Raw genomic sequence first — 15,983 nt, 5'->3', positions numbered from 1 at the left:
AAGAGGAGAGGGCACAGCAAGCCAGGGACCCATGAAGAGATAAGTGTGAAGATAAGATTGGCCAGTTTCCTTCATTGCCAATTCTTCTTTTCCTCATGACTGGTATACGTCTTTACCCATTTAGCTAGATTTACCAATAACTTCTTCGATAAGCAAATGTGACATTTTCTCTTTCTTAGTGCCCCTCTGAACTAAGAGCTATGCATGAAAGCAAGGTTCTTTGGGGAGAAAACCTCTGGAGAAGGCAGTGAAGTGAAGTAGTCAAAGCATGAACATGAAGTAAGGTGGCCTGGGTTTAAATCCCAACTCTAGCATTCACCAGTTCCAGGCTCTTGGGCTTTTTTTTTTTTTTTTTTGACAGAGTCTCGTTCTGTTACCCAGGCTGGAGTGCAGTGGCGCAATCTCAGCTCACTGCAACCTCTGCCTCTTGGGTTCAAGCAATCCTCCTGCCTCAGCCTCCTGAGTAAATAACTGAGATTACAGGCGCGTGCCACCAGGCCTGGCTAATTTTTCTGTTTGTTTGTTTGTTTGTTTTTGAGACGGAGTCTTGCTCTGTCACCCAGGCTCAAGTGCAGTGGCGCGATCTTGGCTCACAGCAAGCTCTGCCTCCTGGGTTCACGCCATTCTCCTGCCTCAGCCTCCCGAGGAGCTGGGATTACAGGCACCTGCCACCACGCCTGGCTAATTTTTTATATTTTTAGTAGAGACGGGGTTTCACCATGTTGGGCAGGTTGGTCTTGAACTTCTGACCTCAAGTGATCCACCCACCTCGGCCTCCTAAAGTGCTGGTATTACAGACGTGAGCCACCATGCCCAGCCCTTGAGTGTACCTCCAAGCAACATATGGCATTTCTTTGCCTGTGTTTAAATTCTCTATACATAGCATTATTATGTTGTATGTTTCTGAAACTTATTCTTTGCTGCATAACAATAAAAATATATTTGCTTATAGTAAAATTACGAATCTCTGTTCCTCAAAGAATACCATTCAAAAAGGTGATGAACTGATAGAAGAGGAAAGAACAGGCATCAGAAGAGGGGAAGATATTCATAAAACTCATACCTAATAAACGTTCCCCATCTAGAAACCAAACTCACAATTTACATCAGGTGAAAACTTGACTCTGTGGTATTCACTTCTCAGGCCTCTGTACACATGCAGCCTAGGATGCTCCTAGTGGTAATGTCATTCATGCTAGACCCACAAAACTTTTACTGTCACGATACAACTGCTCAGTTACAAGGACAGATCAGAAATTGAAATTGAGTTCCGATAGCTTGTCTGGAGACCACATAGAAAATTTATTGTCTGTGTCAAAAAATCCAACTTCACCAACCCACCCCAGGGAGGTTCAACAAGTTAGATGCAACAGAAGAAAAGAAAAAGAAATGGTGGGGTGGGGTGAGTAATTGGTGGTGACTGATGGGCTTTAAAACTAAGACTACATAGCCAAGCCCCAGAATCCTTGGTAACCATGTAACTCGAGGCAATAGGATGGCCAATTGTGGTAGGTGGAATGGGGACCCCAAGAAATGTTACATCCTACTCCCTGGACCTTGTAAATGTGAACTTGTTTGTAAAAAAAGTCTTCTTTGCTGATATAATTAAATTATGGATATCAAGATGAGATCATCCTGGATTATCCAGGTGGGCCTTAAATCTGATGACAAGTGTCTTACAAAAGACAGAAGCCATGTGGAATTGTGCAGCCAGAAGCCAAGGAATGCTTGGGGCCACCAAAAGCTGAAAGAAACGGAAGGCCTCTCTTTGAGAGCTGTCAGGAGAAGCTCAGCCCTACTGACTTTTGATTTCAGATTCTAGCCTCTAGGACTATAAGACAGAAATAAATTTCTGTTGTTTTAAGCCACCAAGTTTATAATAATTTGTAACAGTCCTAGGAAACAAATACACCCTTATTCCATCAGAGAGGCAAAGTATTTTTGTTGTCTAGGATTTCTTTTGATGAGGCAATTTCCAGTGTTTAAAATAAGCTGGGCTCCTCTATTCTCTGTCAAATACCCAAACTGCTGCTGAACCACGGAAATCTTCTTCAAGGCACATTTTCCTTCAGCCTCCCAAACAAGGAAGCAAATTTGAGAAATTAATAGAACTTCACACCCAGTGGGTAGATATCCCAAAGTTAATCTAATTGGGGCCCACAACAAAAGAAATTTAAAGGCCATTTTAATTTTGCTAGTTTAATGTGAACATATATGCAAAGTTACAAAATTGAGATAAGATGCAACAACTGTACAAGGAGAGATTAAAGAGATTGACAATGAAATGTGTGAAGAACAATTAAACTAAGACAATAAAAATGGAAAATAATGTGCTTGTCAATCCAAAAATCCTGGGCTGCATTAGAAAGAATGTAATAAACAGAGCAAAGGAGGCAGTAGGTGGGGTCTGTTGTGCCTGATGCTGTTCCTAGCATTGCTCCTTGAGAATGGCATCTGCAAATTTGAGCACATCCAAGGGAGGGCAACTAGGACTCTGGAGAATGAGTGTAATGATGAATAAAGATCAGATGAAAGACTCGATGGTTCTCAGCTTGGAAAATATCTGTAGGATGAATGTGATGGTGTCTTCATGCCTTCAAATGATCATCATAGGGATTACATTGGGCTCTGGCAAGGAATACTGAGCCTGCAAAAGGGACTAACTAGAAGTGGCCAGGGCAGAAGGAAGAAACCAAGAAGGTGCCATCAGGCAAGCCAAGGGACAGTTCCAAGCCTGGGCCTGGCAGTGTGACTGGAGAAAACACCCATAGCAACCTGTGAACTGGCAGTCACCACAGCAGCACAAACTGAGATGCAAGGACAGAGAAACAGGGTTTTTGTAGAAAGGGAAAAGACCCACATTTACACTCTGTGCTTTGTCTCATATCAATACAGTCTTAATTTTAGCTAATGACAAGTCAACTGGAAAATAACCCAATGCATCTGGCCTCTGCCATCACTCAGTGGTTTCTAAATGTTCACCTCCTGCCCCCCACCTGTGATAGATATTAGGGAGAAAAACTCAGGCCACAATAGTCATCACATTGCCCCTACATTTTTTCCTGAATGTTAAAATGCACTTTATTTTTTGAAATTATGATGATAGTAGCTTGAAACTAATTATTTTAAATTTCTAATTTGGCAAAATAAAAATAATTGAAATCACCACTATCATTTGTGATATTTTTGGAATTTTCTTCTGGGAAATCAAAAAGTCTGGAAACCATGGATCCAGATTACGCTAAAAGGAAACATAAGATTAAAACTTTGTATTCAAAAACAAAAACCTCAAAATTCTTGTCAAAGAGCTATTTTCCTAAGAAATAAGCAAGGAGGAAAACATGGGGTCTGGGCTGTTTAGATGTTACTTATAGTTTGAAAACTTCCAAAAATTCATGTGCACATTTTTGTTAATATAGGATTCAAAGTTGTGTGTCTGTGTACCTATGTAGGTATGTATATAGCTGACGGTGGGACAATTAAACAATTAAAATCTGTACATCATAATAACAACCATAATATTATACAAACAGTTTCCCCAAATTACTACAGTTCTTTCTCATGGACACACCTACATTCCTGTGATAATACTATGGCCACAAGAGGGCAATATACATTCAGGTTACTAATGCCTGTCAAGCGTTTTGCCTCAAATCAGATTAAGTCAACTAGTCTTTGCTGTTCTTTGCTCCAAGGGCAAGAAAACATGTTAAAAATATTGTCTTTGTGAGGGGTGGAGCCAAGATGGCCGAATAGGAACAGCTCCAGTCTACAGCTCCCAGCGTGAGCGACACAGAAGATGGGTGATTTCTGCATTTCCAACTGAGGTACTAGGTTCATCTCACTGGGGAGTGTCAGAAAGTGGGTGCAGGACAGTGGGTGCAGTGCACAGAGCGTGAGCCAAAGCAGGGCAAAGCATCACCTCACCAGGGAAGTGCAAGGGGTCAGGGAATTCCCTTTCCTAGTCAAAGAAAGGGGTGACAGACGGCACCTGGAAAATCAGGTCACTCCCACTCTAATACTGCGCATTTCCAACAGTCTTAGCAAACGGCGCACCAGGAGATTATATCTCGTGCCTGGCTCAGAGGGTCCTACCCCCACAGAGCCTTGCTCATTGCTAGCACAGCAGTCTCAGATCAAACTGCAAGGTGGCAGCGAGGCTGGAGGAGGGGCGCCCACCATTGCCGAGGGTTGAGTAGGTAAACAAAGTGGCCAGGAAGCTCGAACTGGGCGGAGCCCACTGCAGCTCAAGGAGGCCTGCCTGCCTCTGTAGACTCCACCTCTGGGGGCAGGGCATAGTTGAACAAAAGGCAGCAGAATCCTCTGCAGACTTAAATGTCCCTGTCTGACAGTTTTGAAGAGAGTAGTGGTTCTCACAGCATGCAGCTGGAGATCTGAGAATGGACAGACTGCCTCCTCAAGTGGGTCCCTGAACACCGAATAGCCTAACTGGGAGGCACCCCCCAGTAAGGGCAGAATGACACCTCACATGGCTGGGAACTCCTCTGAGACAAAACTTCCAGAGGAATGATCAGGCAGCAGCATTTGCTGTTCACCAATATCCCCTATTCTGCAGCCTCTGCTGCTGAAACCCAGGCAAACAGGGTCTGGAGTGGACCTCCAGCAAACTCCAACAGACCTGTAGCTGAGGGTCCTAAGTGTTAGAAGGAAAACTAACAAACAAAAAGGACATCCACACCAAAACCCCATCTGTACATAACCATCATCAAAGACCAAAGGTAGATAAAACCACAAAGATGGGGGGAAAAACAGAGCATAAAAGCTGGAAACACTAAAAGTCAGAGCGCCTCTCCTCCTCTAAAGGAATACAGCTCCTCACCAGCAACGGAACAAAGCTGGATGGAGAATGACTTTAACGAGCTGAGAGAAGAAGGCTTCAGACGAGCAAACTACTCCGAACTAAAGGAGGAAGTTTGAACACATGGCAAAGAAGTTAAAAACCTTGAAAAAAAAATTAGATGAATGGCTAACTAGAATAACTAACTCAGAGAAGTCCTTAAAGGACCTGATGGAGCTGAAAACCAAGGCACAAGAACTATGTGACGAATGCACAAGCCTCAGTAGATGATTTGATCAACTGGAAGAAAGGGTATCAGTGACAGAAGATGAAATGAATGAAATGAAACAAGAAGAGAAGTTTAGAGAAAAAAGAATAAAAAAAAAAACAAAGCCTCCAAGAAATATGGGACTATGTGAAAACACCAACTCTACGTCTGATCAGTGTACCTGAAAGTGACGGGGAGAATGGAACCAAGTTGGAAAACACTCTGCAGGATATTACCCAGGAGAACTTCCACAATCTAGCAAGGCAGGCCAACATCCAAATTCAGGAAATACAGAGAATGCCACAAAGATACTCCTTGAGAAGAGCAACTCCAAGACACATAATTGTCAGATTCACCAAAGCTGAAAAGAAGGAAAAATTGTTAAGGGCAGCCAGAGAGAAAGGTCGGGTTACTCACAAAGGGAAGCCCATCAGACTAACAGCTGATCTCTTGGCAGAAAATCTACAAGCCAGAAGGGAGTGGGGGCCAATATTCAACATTCTTAAATAAAAGAATTTTTAACCCAGAATTTCATATCCAGCCAAACTAAGTTTCATAAGTGAAGGAGAAATAAAATACTTTACAGACAAGCAAATGCTGAGAGATTTTGTCACCACCAGGCCTGCCTTACAAGAGCTCCTGAAGGAAGCACTAAATATGGAAAGGAACAACCAGTACCAGCCACTGCAAAAACATGCCAAATTGTAAAGACCATCGATGCTAGGAAGAAACCACATCATCTAATGAGCAAATTAGCCAGCTAACATCATAATAACAGGATCAAATTTACATATAACAATATTAACCTTAAATGTAAATGGGCTAAGTGCTCCAATTAAAAGACACAGACTGGCAAATTGGATAAAGAGTCAAGACCCATCAGTGTGCTGTATTCAGGAAACCCATCTCATGTGCAGAGATACACATAGGCTCAAAATAAAGGGATGGAGGAAGATCTACCAAGCAAATGGAAAACAAAAAAAGGCAGGGGTTACAATCCTAGTCTCTGATAAAATAGACTTTAAACCAACAAAGATCAAAAAAGACAAAGAAGGCCATTACATAATGGTAAAGGGATCAACTCAACAAGAAGAGCTAACTATCCTAAATATATATGCACCCAATACAGGAGCACCCAGATTCATAAAGCAAGTCCTTAGAGACTTGCAAAGAGACTTAGACTCCCACACAATAATAATGGGAGATTTTAACACCCCACTGTCAACATTAGACAGATCAACGAGGCAGAAAGTTAACAAAGATATCCAGGAATTGAACTCAGCTCTGCACCAAGCGAACCTAATAGACATCTACAGAACTCTCCACCCCAAATCAACAGAATATACATTCTTCTCAGCACCACATCACACTTATTCCAAAATTGACCACATAGTTGGAAGTAAAGCACTCCTCAGCAAATGTAAAACAACAGAAATTACAACAAACTGTCTCTCAGACCACAGTGCAATCAAACTAGAACTCAGGATTAAGAAACTCACTCAAAACCACTCAATTACACAGAAATTGAACAACCCTCACCTGAATGACTACTGGGTAAATAACGAAATGAAGGCAGAAATAAAGATGTTCTTTGAAGCAACAAGAACAAAGACACAACATACCAGAATCTCTGGGACACATTTAAAGCAGTGTGTAGAGGGAAATTTATAGCACTAAATGCCCACAAGAGAAAGCAGGAAAGATCTAAAATTGAGACCCTAACATCACAATTAAAAGAACTAGAGAAGCAAGAGCAAACACATGCAAAAGCTAGCAGAAGGCAAGAAATAACTAAGATCACAGCAGAACTGAAGGAAATAGAGACACAAAAAAGCCTTCAAAAAATCAATGAATCCAGGAGCTGGTTTTTTGAAAAGATCAACAAAATTGATAGACCGCTAGCAAGACTAATAAAGAAGAAAAGAGAGAAGAATCAAATAGATGCAATAAAAAATGATAAAGGGGATATCACCACTGATCCCACAGAAATACAAACTGCCATCAGAGAATACTATAAACACCTCTCTGCAAATAAACTAGAAAATCCAGAAGAAATGGATAAATTCCTCGACACATACACCCTCCCAAGACTAAACCAGGAAGAAGTTGAATCTCTGAATAGATCAATAACAGGCTCTGAAATTGAGGCAATAATTAATAGCTTACCAACCAAAAAGAGTCCAGGACCTGATGGATTCACAGCCGAATTCTATCAGAGGTACAAGAAGGAGCTGGTACCATTCCTTCTGAAACTATTCCAATCAGTAGAAAAAGAGGGAATCCTCCCTAACTCATTTTATGAGGCCAGCATCATCCTGATACCAAAACCTGGCAGAGACACAACAAAAAAAGAGTTTTAGACCAATATCCTTGATGAACATCGATGCAAAAATCCTCAATAAAATACTGGCAAACCGAATCCAGCAGCACATCAAAAAGCTTATCCACCATGATCAAGTGGGCTTCATCCCTGGGATGCAAGGCTGGTTCAACATACACAAATCAATAAATGTAATCCAGCATATAAGCAGAACCAAAGACAAAAACCACATGATTATCTCAACTGATGCAGAAAAGGCCTTTGACAAAATTCAACAACCCTTCATGCTAAAAACTCTCAATAAATTAGGTATGGAAGGGACGTATCTCAAAATAATAAAAGCTATCTATGACAAACCCACAGCCAATATCATACTGAATGGGCAAAAACTGGAAGCATTCCCTTTGAAAACTGGCAAAAGACAGGAATGCCCTCTCTCACCACTCTTATTCAACATAGTGTTGGAAATTCTGGCCAGGGCAATAAGGCAGCAGAAGGAAATAAAGGGTATTCAATTAGGAAAAGAGGAAGTCAAATTGTCCCTGTTTGCAGATGACATGATTGTATACCTAGAAAACCCCATCATCTCACCCCAAAATCTCCTTAAGCTGATAGGCAACTTCAGCAAAGTCTCAGGATACAAAATCAATGTACAAAAATCACAAGCATTCTTATACACCAGTAACAGACAAACAGAGAGATAAATCATAAGTGAACTCCCATTCACAATTGCTTCAAAGAGAACAAAATACCTAGGAATCCAACTTACAAGGGATGTGAAGGACCTCTTCAAGAAGAACTACAAATCACTGCTCAATGAAATAAAAGAGGATACAAACAAATGGAAGAATGTTCCATGCTCATGGGTAGGAAGAATCAATATCGTGAAAATGGCCATACTGCCAAGGTAATTTATACATTCAATGCCATCCCCATCAGGCTACCAATGACTTTTTTCACAGAATTGGAAAAAACTACTTTAAAGTTCATATGGAACCAAAAAAGAGCCCGCATCACCAAGTCAATCCTAAGCCAAAAGAACAAAGCTGGAGGCATCATGCTACCTGACTTCAAACTATACTACAAGGCTACAGGAACCAAAACAGCATGGTACTGGTACTAAAACAGAGATATAGACCAATGGAACAGAACAGAGCCCTCAGAAATAATACCACACATCTACAACCATCTGATCTTTGACAAACCTGACAAAAACAAGAAATGGGGAGAGGATTCCCTATTTAATAAATGGTGCTGGGAAAACTGTCTAGCCATAAGTAGAAAGCTGAAACTGGATCCCTTCCTTACACCTTATACAAAAATTAATTCAAGATGGATTAAAGACTTACATGTTAGACCTAAAACCATAAAAATCCTAGATGAAAACCTTGGCAATACCATTCAGGACATAGGCATGGGCAAGGACTTCATGACTAAAACACAAAAAGCAATGGCAACAAAAGCCAAAATTGACAAATGGGATCTAATTAAACTAAAGAGCTTCTGCACAGCAAAAGAAACTACCATCAGAGTGAACAGGCAACCTACAGAATGGGAGAAAATTTTTGCAATCTACTCATCTGAAAAAGGGCTAATATCCAGAATCCACAACGAACTCAAACAAATTTACAAGGAAAAAAACCAAACAACTCCATCAAAAAGTAGGCAAAGGACATGAACAGACACTTCTCAAAAGAAGACATTTATGCAGCCAACAGACACATGAAAAAATGCTCATCATCACTGGCCATCGAGAAATGCAAATCAAACCACAATGAGATACCATCTCACAGCAGTTAGAATGGCCATCATTAAAAAGTCAGGAAACAACAGGTACTGGAGAGGATATGGAGAAATAGGAACACTTTTACACTGTTGGTGGGACTGTAAACTAGGTCAACCATTGTGGAAGTCAGTGTGGCGATTCCTCAGGGATCTAGAACTAGAAATACCATTTGACCCAGCCATCCCATTACTGGGTATATACCCAAAGGACTATAAATCATGCTGCTATAAAGGCACATGCTCACGTATGTTTACTGAAGCACTATTCACAATAGCAAAGACTTGGAACCAACCCAAATGTCCAAAAATGTTAGACTGGATTAAGAAAATGTGGCACATATACACCATGGAATACTATGCAGCCATAAGAAAGGATGAGTTCATGTCTTTTGTAGGGACATGGATAAAGCTGGAAACCATCATTCTCAGTAAACTATCACAAGGACAAAAAACCAAGCACCACGTGTTCTCACTCATAGGTGGGAATTGAACAATGAGAACACATGGACACAGGAAGGGGAACGTCACACACCAGGGCCTGCTGTGGGCTGGGGGGAGGGGGGAGGGATAGCATTAGGAGATATACCTAATGATGAGTTCATGAGTGCAGCACACCAACATGGTACATGTATACATCTGTGACAAACCTGCACATTGTGCACATGTATCGTAAAACTTAAAGTATAAAAATTAAAAAAATTGTCTTTGTTTGTGTTTCCATCAATAATAATACAATGTTGCTGGAGTGAAGAGTCAAGATGGAGGTGAACAGAGCACGATACTGTTTTGCCTGTTCTCATCCTAAAACACGGATTTGAATCGTTACACGTGTGAAATGCAGGCTTTCCATGGGAAGAAGTAGAATGGTGCTTGTATTTCTGGAAAGACACAGCAAGCGAATCTACTACTTTATAGGCTTTTTTTTTGTTTTGAGACTTAGTCTTGCCCTGTCGCCCAGGCTGGAGAACAATGGGGCGATCTTGGCTCACTGTAAGCTCCTCCACCTGGGTTCAAACAATTCTCCTGCCTCAGCCTCCCGAGTAGCTGGGATTCAGGCACCCGCCACCACGCCCCACTCATTTTTGTATTCTTAGTAGAAACGTGGTTTCACCATGTTGGCCAGGCTGGTCTCGAACTCCTGACCTCGTGATCTGCCTGCCTCGGCCTCCCAAAGTGCTGGGATTACAGGCGTGAGCCACTGTGCCTGGCCTATATCTATCCTTAAACAAAGACAAGGCCTGGGTTTAACACTTGTATGAAATGGAGAGAATTATAATAATCTTCCCTATTTATCTCACAGAGGACTTGTGAAGCTCAAATGAGATGCTCATCTCAAGCCCTTCATTGAAGTAACCACCACTTCCAAAATCCCCTCAGAACTGTAACACTGCCTACAAATATAACCGAACCACAAGGCAACAGAGAGCTACACACTTGGATCTCAGAAATAGAGTAGTGGGGAACCTCCCAGAGCTGTCTTCTGGAGGAGCTGTGATGACAGTAGCACTGTTGCAGTTGCTACAAGGGACCTGAGAAGCCACAGATAGCCCACAGGCAGAAGTGGCAGCCGTGCAGGGGATGACCCTGACACAGTGACAAATGTGCAGAAATCCAGCCTATCAGCCTTCTTGGATTCCCTCCTGCACAGTATTTGCTCTAGAAAGACTCCTGCCACCAGCTGCTTTCTTGAAGGTTGTAGGGGAAAAGGTTCCCTGGACCCCCGTACACACCATCACCATTGGTGCAGGGGGATTGCTGACATCTCCCCAAGGATGTCCTGAAGCTGTGACCAGGTTCCATAGGGAGTCTGCACTCATGGCTTTCCTTCAGGCTGTTTCCTAAGGAATCCGGAATAAGTCAGAGCATTTTGACGTTAAGGAACATGAGGTCTTGGAGAAGGCGTACAACCCCGATCCTTGTATTCATGACCAGTGACCTTAAACCACTCTGGCTTGAGGAAAAGACAGAAAGTAACCTCAGGGTTCATCTCTGCCCCCTAGTCGGGTGCAGTGCCTCACGCCTGCAATCCCAGCACTTTGGGAGGCTGAGGCAGGCAAATCACTTCAGTCCAGGAGTTCGAGACCAGCCTGAGCAATATAGTAAGACCCTTGTCTCTACAAAAAATAAAAATAAACAACTAGCCAGCATGGTGGCTCATGCCTGTTGTCCCAGCTACTCAGGAGGCTGAGATGGGAGGATCGCTGGAGCCCACGAAGTCAAGGATGCAGTGAGCCATGATAGTGCCACTGTACTCCAACCTGGGCAACACAGGCTTAACCCTGTCTTAAAAAAAAAAAAAAAAAAAAAAAAAAAAAAAAAAAAATCTGCAGCCTGAGGGTTTGCTGCAATTTATACATTCACCACTAGATGGCGCGCTAATGACGTCTTTTTATTACTGGGACAGGCTGCGTCGAGCTCAATTGTTTTTGCTACTGAATCCCGTGGAAAGTGCTGGAGCTGCAGAGAGGTCCCCAAACAGCAGAAACAACGAGCGTGTAAGTACTTAATATAGTGGGGAAATGCCCATTGACATATATTTACCGCTCTTGAATTTGGGTTTCAAAGGACTCATTTTCTGGAACTTGGCGACATCATGAAATTCACCTAACATAAAATTAGCTCTTAAACACAGCTGATTTCAATGGGTGGCTTTTCCCGGGGAAGCAGATGCTGCCCGGGTTGTGTGCAGAGCGCCATCCTGGAGGAGCCCGGCTGCAGGGAGCTCCTTAAGGAGCCACGTCCGGACCTCTAGCACTGAATTATCTTTGCCTCCACTTGCCTTCTTATATCTGCAACAAACATTTTTAAAGTATTCACTCTTGCTTTTCTCAGTTTTTGATAATCAGCCACCTTGCTGTACTAAAGGATGACACTGTGGAATGCTAAAAAAAAAAATTGCCATTTTAAAGTAGACAATTTACTGGCATTTAGCATATTCCCAATGTCACGAAATCACCATTTCTGTAAGTTTCAAAATATTGTCACCATTCCAAACTAAAACCCCTTAGCCATTAAACAATTTCTCTCTATGTTCCTTCCTTGAACTGGCAACAACGAATCTGCTTTTTGTCCCAAAGGATTGATCTATTCTGAATATTTTATATAAATGGAATCATACAATGTGTGACCTTGTGTGTCTACCTGCTTTCACTTAGCATAATATTTTCAAGGTTCATCCATGTTGTAGCACATGTCAGTGTTTCCTTCTTTTTTATGGTGGGAACTTCCAGTGCAGTGTTGAATAGTCATGGTGAAAACAGGCATCCTTGTCTTGTTCCTGACCTTATGGGGAAAGCTTTCAGTCTTTCCTATTGAGTTTGATGTTAGCATAAAGGCCTCTTATGGTGCTGGGGAAGTTCCCTTCTCCTGGTTTTCTGAGTGGTTTTTTTTTTTTTTTTTTTTATCGTGAAAGGGTGTTGGATTTTGTTAAATGCTTTTCTATGTCGATGGAGATGATTGTGTGAGTTTTCCCCTGCATTCTATAATGTGTATTACATTGACTGATTTTCTTATGCCACACCATCCTTGCATTTTGGGGCATATAGTACTTTTAATAACTTTTCTTTAAAAATTGAGATGGGCATAAAGTGTTGCACGAGTATAGATGAGGTAGAATTAATTCTGCAGGTTAAGGCAGAGGGAGTGGGAAGGGTTTAGGGGAGGAAGACAAAGAGAAGTCAGCCAGTAAAAGACATAGACCAGAAATGACCTTAAATGACAAGCGGATGTTTTTTAAGAAGACAAACTGTCAAGCAGGGTCTTTCTCTGATCCAAGACAGATGAGAAGCCAGTTTCCAAAAATCCAGTTTCATTTTCCTTATCTTTAAAATGATTAGATTATTTTGATTTTGATTGTCATTGCTATAATTATAGTTTCTTATCCTGTTTATATCATAAAACTTTCCTAGGTGTTGCATAGTTTGGGGCCATAATTTTACATTGTTGCACAGCAGTCCCTGGTTAGGTAATTACGGTAACCATATAGTCTTTGTTTTTTATTATCTTTAGAATGCCATGATAAACCAAAGTAGATTACTTATGAGATACCTTCTAGCTCTAAAGTTTTGTGGCTTTATGATTCTATGAAATCTCTACCACAGATTCTTCCCTAACTGTGCAAATTCTAAATCACAAATCCCAGATGGCTAGAAAACCTCTCTCTGGCAATTTCATTAAATCTACTGTACTTCTTATATGTTTCAATTCACACATGTTTTCTTTTTTTCTGTCTTTGGTGAAGACGGAAAAAAGTGGATCACTTGTTGGTGGTGGAAAATTGTTTGTTCCTTTAACTCACTTAAGCAAGTATCCGTTAAGGTCAAACAAAAATGATCAGCTATTCTAGGCAGACTGGGGCTTCTACTCGGTCGTGGCATTTCTTGGCTCCCCTGCCTCAGTTTCTCCCAGTTTCTCTCAGTTCTTCACTCATCTTCAGATTGGCCACTCCCTGCCTCCACTGCTGGGCTCTCCAGGAGTATGTAATTTTGTGAGCTAAAAATCCTAAGTGAGAATAGATCTATTTTCTTTTTAGTTCAGCACATATAAATTGGGTGTTTTTCAAATCATCTTCATGACAAAATAAAGAGGAAAGCAAACCCAAAAAGAAACAGATATGGCCGGGTGCCGTGGCTCACTCCTGTAATCCCAGCACTTTGGGAGGCTGAGGCAGGCAGATCACGAGGTTAGGAGATCGAGACCATCCTGGCTAACACAGTGAAACCCCGTCTCTACTAAAAATACAAAAAATTAGCCGGGCGTGGTGGCGGGCGCCTGTAGTCCCAGCTACTCGGAGAGGCTGAGGCAGGAGAATGGCGTGAACCCGGGAGGCGGAGCTTGCAGTGAGCCGAGATTGCGCCACTGCACTCCAGCCTGGGCGACAGCGAGACTCCGTCTCAAAAAAAAAAAAAAAAAACAGATATGTTTCCAGACAAGTGCCCCTCCCTAGGTTGCACTGGTGGGCACCACCAAGGAAACAGATAGCCTTGACTCCGTTCTGCGCTTTCGTCCCATGTCAAGCCCTCGGAAGGAGGTATAGCTCTGTGGCTCATCTGTTGTTTCGAGTTAACTCCTAAAGTTCAGTTAGCCTCGTTGGTGGGCACCGCCTTCCCACCAGCTTCCTTTGACCCCAGCAGACATCTCTTGGGGAGGCACAGGGACTGGTTTTGGGTTCAGATTCTCAGCTAGAGAGAAATAGATTTAAACTCTGATTCCACCAAGTATTCCCTGTGTGGCCCTTGGAAGGTTATTGAAGCTTTGCGAGCCTATTTTCCCACCCATAAATCAAGACTATCACAGGCCTATTCATGGGTCTGATCGGAGGCATAAAACGGCTCATATCTGTAAAGTGTATAGCATGGCGCTTAGCATGTTTACAGTATGAATTTGCCTCTTCCAATTTTAAAGCTTTACATTTTAAAGCACTTTACTGAACTCAGTCAATACTCTTATTTTTCTGTCCGAGGAATCCGTAGCACCATCAGATTATGTACAGCAGCAATAGTAGTGTCAAATGGTAGTGACTAATTAGACATACCTTCCTGGTTGTCTGTGATGACTACATATCTCGGATGGCTCCAGAGTATGGACTTTCCCAAATCAAATCACCCTCATTTTACAAGTGAGAAGGAATTTAAACTAAAGAGTAGCAATAACTATTTTCTATCAAGAGAAATTTATTAAATATTTATTGATCATCTGCTTTGTACCAGACAGATGGAGGTTGTAATTTCATAAGACACAAAATGAAAAATGATGATTCCTGCTCGGAAGATGTTTAGAATCCAATGAAAGAAAAAAGGCATGCTCACGTGGGATCAAGGCATGGGCCCTGTTTCCAAGCTTTGTGTCTCTGGGCTGCGTAAACCCCTCTCTCTTTAAGCTTTCAGTTATGATTTTACCCCCTCCAAAACAATCTAAGTCCCCAGAGTAAGACCAAATTTGATAAGAATCTGTTTGGGCCGATGGATGGTAAGTTCCCAAATGAATGGTAAAGTTTCTCAATTCTGTACTGTTTCAAACTTGCCCTTTTAAATTTTAGTGATAAATCATGACTCATGATGACTTTGCTATTCACTGTCTGGCCTGAATTAGAAACCTTGTAGTCATTGTGGCTTTTACCCTGGCTTTCATCACACACATCCAGTCTATAACCCAGTTAATTTGATTCTAGCAGTCAAAAGTCTCTTGGCTCTATCCCTGGTATTCCCACCACCATCGTCTCAGCCTAGGCGTCAGTTTCTTTTGTCTGGACTGCCCAACTTGTGCTCTGTTCAATCTGTTCTGCACATTGCCAGCCAAAGTAGCTTTCTATGAGTTTGTGCTCAGGTGAATCACATCTCGGGATATGGGACAGGTTTAAAGGTGTGAGTCTAGAAGCAACAACAGTATATTTTGAGAAGTCCTGGAGAAAGGTGAAAGTTGTCACAGGGAGATGTCCTAACCTAAAGAGGGAAAACTCGTTAGATTCTTGAAATGATAGGTCAGATTTCAGCATCTCCTAGGTTGTCAGGAGTTTGAAGAAAACCAGTAGTTGTTTATACATTATACTTTTTGCTGAAGGTTCTTTTATTTGGATCTGATGTTTTTCCACTATAATTTTTACTCTGGAGCAAACCAAACTCAATCATAGAATCTTTTTAAAAGGTCTGAACAAATCTTGTGTTAGGGTTTTTTTTTCAGACAGCGTCTCGCTCTGTCACCCCCAGGCTGGAGTGCAGTGGCACGATCTTGGCTCACCGCAAGCTCTGCCTCCTGGGTTCACGCCATTCTCCTGCCTCAGCCTCCCGAGTAGCTGGGGCTATAGGTGCCCGCCA

Source organism: Symphalangus syndactylus, chromosome 11 (assembly GCF_028878055.3).
Source record: "Symphalangus syndactylus isolate Jambi chromosome 11, NHGRI_mSymSyn1-v2.1_pri, whole genome shotgun sequence".
Taxonomy (NCBI): domain Eukaryota; kingdom Metazoa; phylum Chordata; class Mammalia; order Primates; family Hylobatidae; genus Symphalangus; species Symphalangus syndactylus.
The sequence above is the reverse complement of the archived record's forward strand: the minus strand, read 5'-3'. Positions refer to the sequence as shown.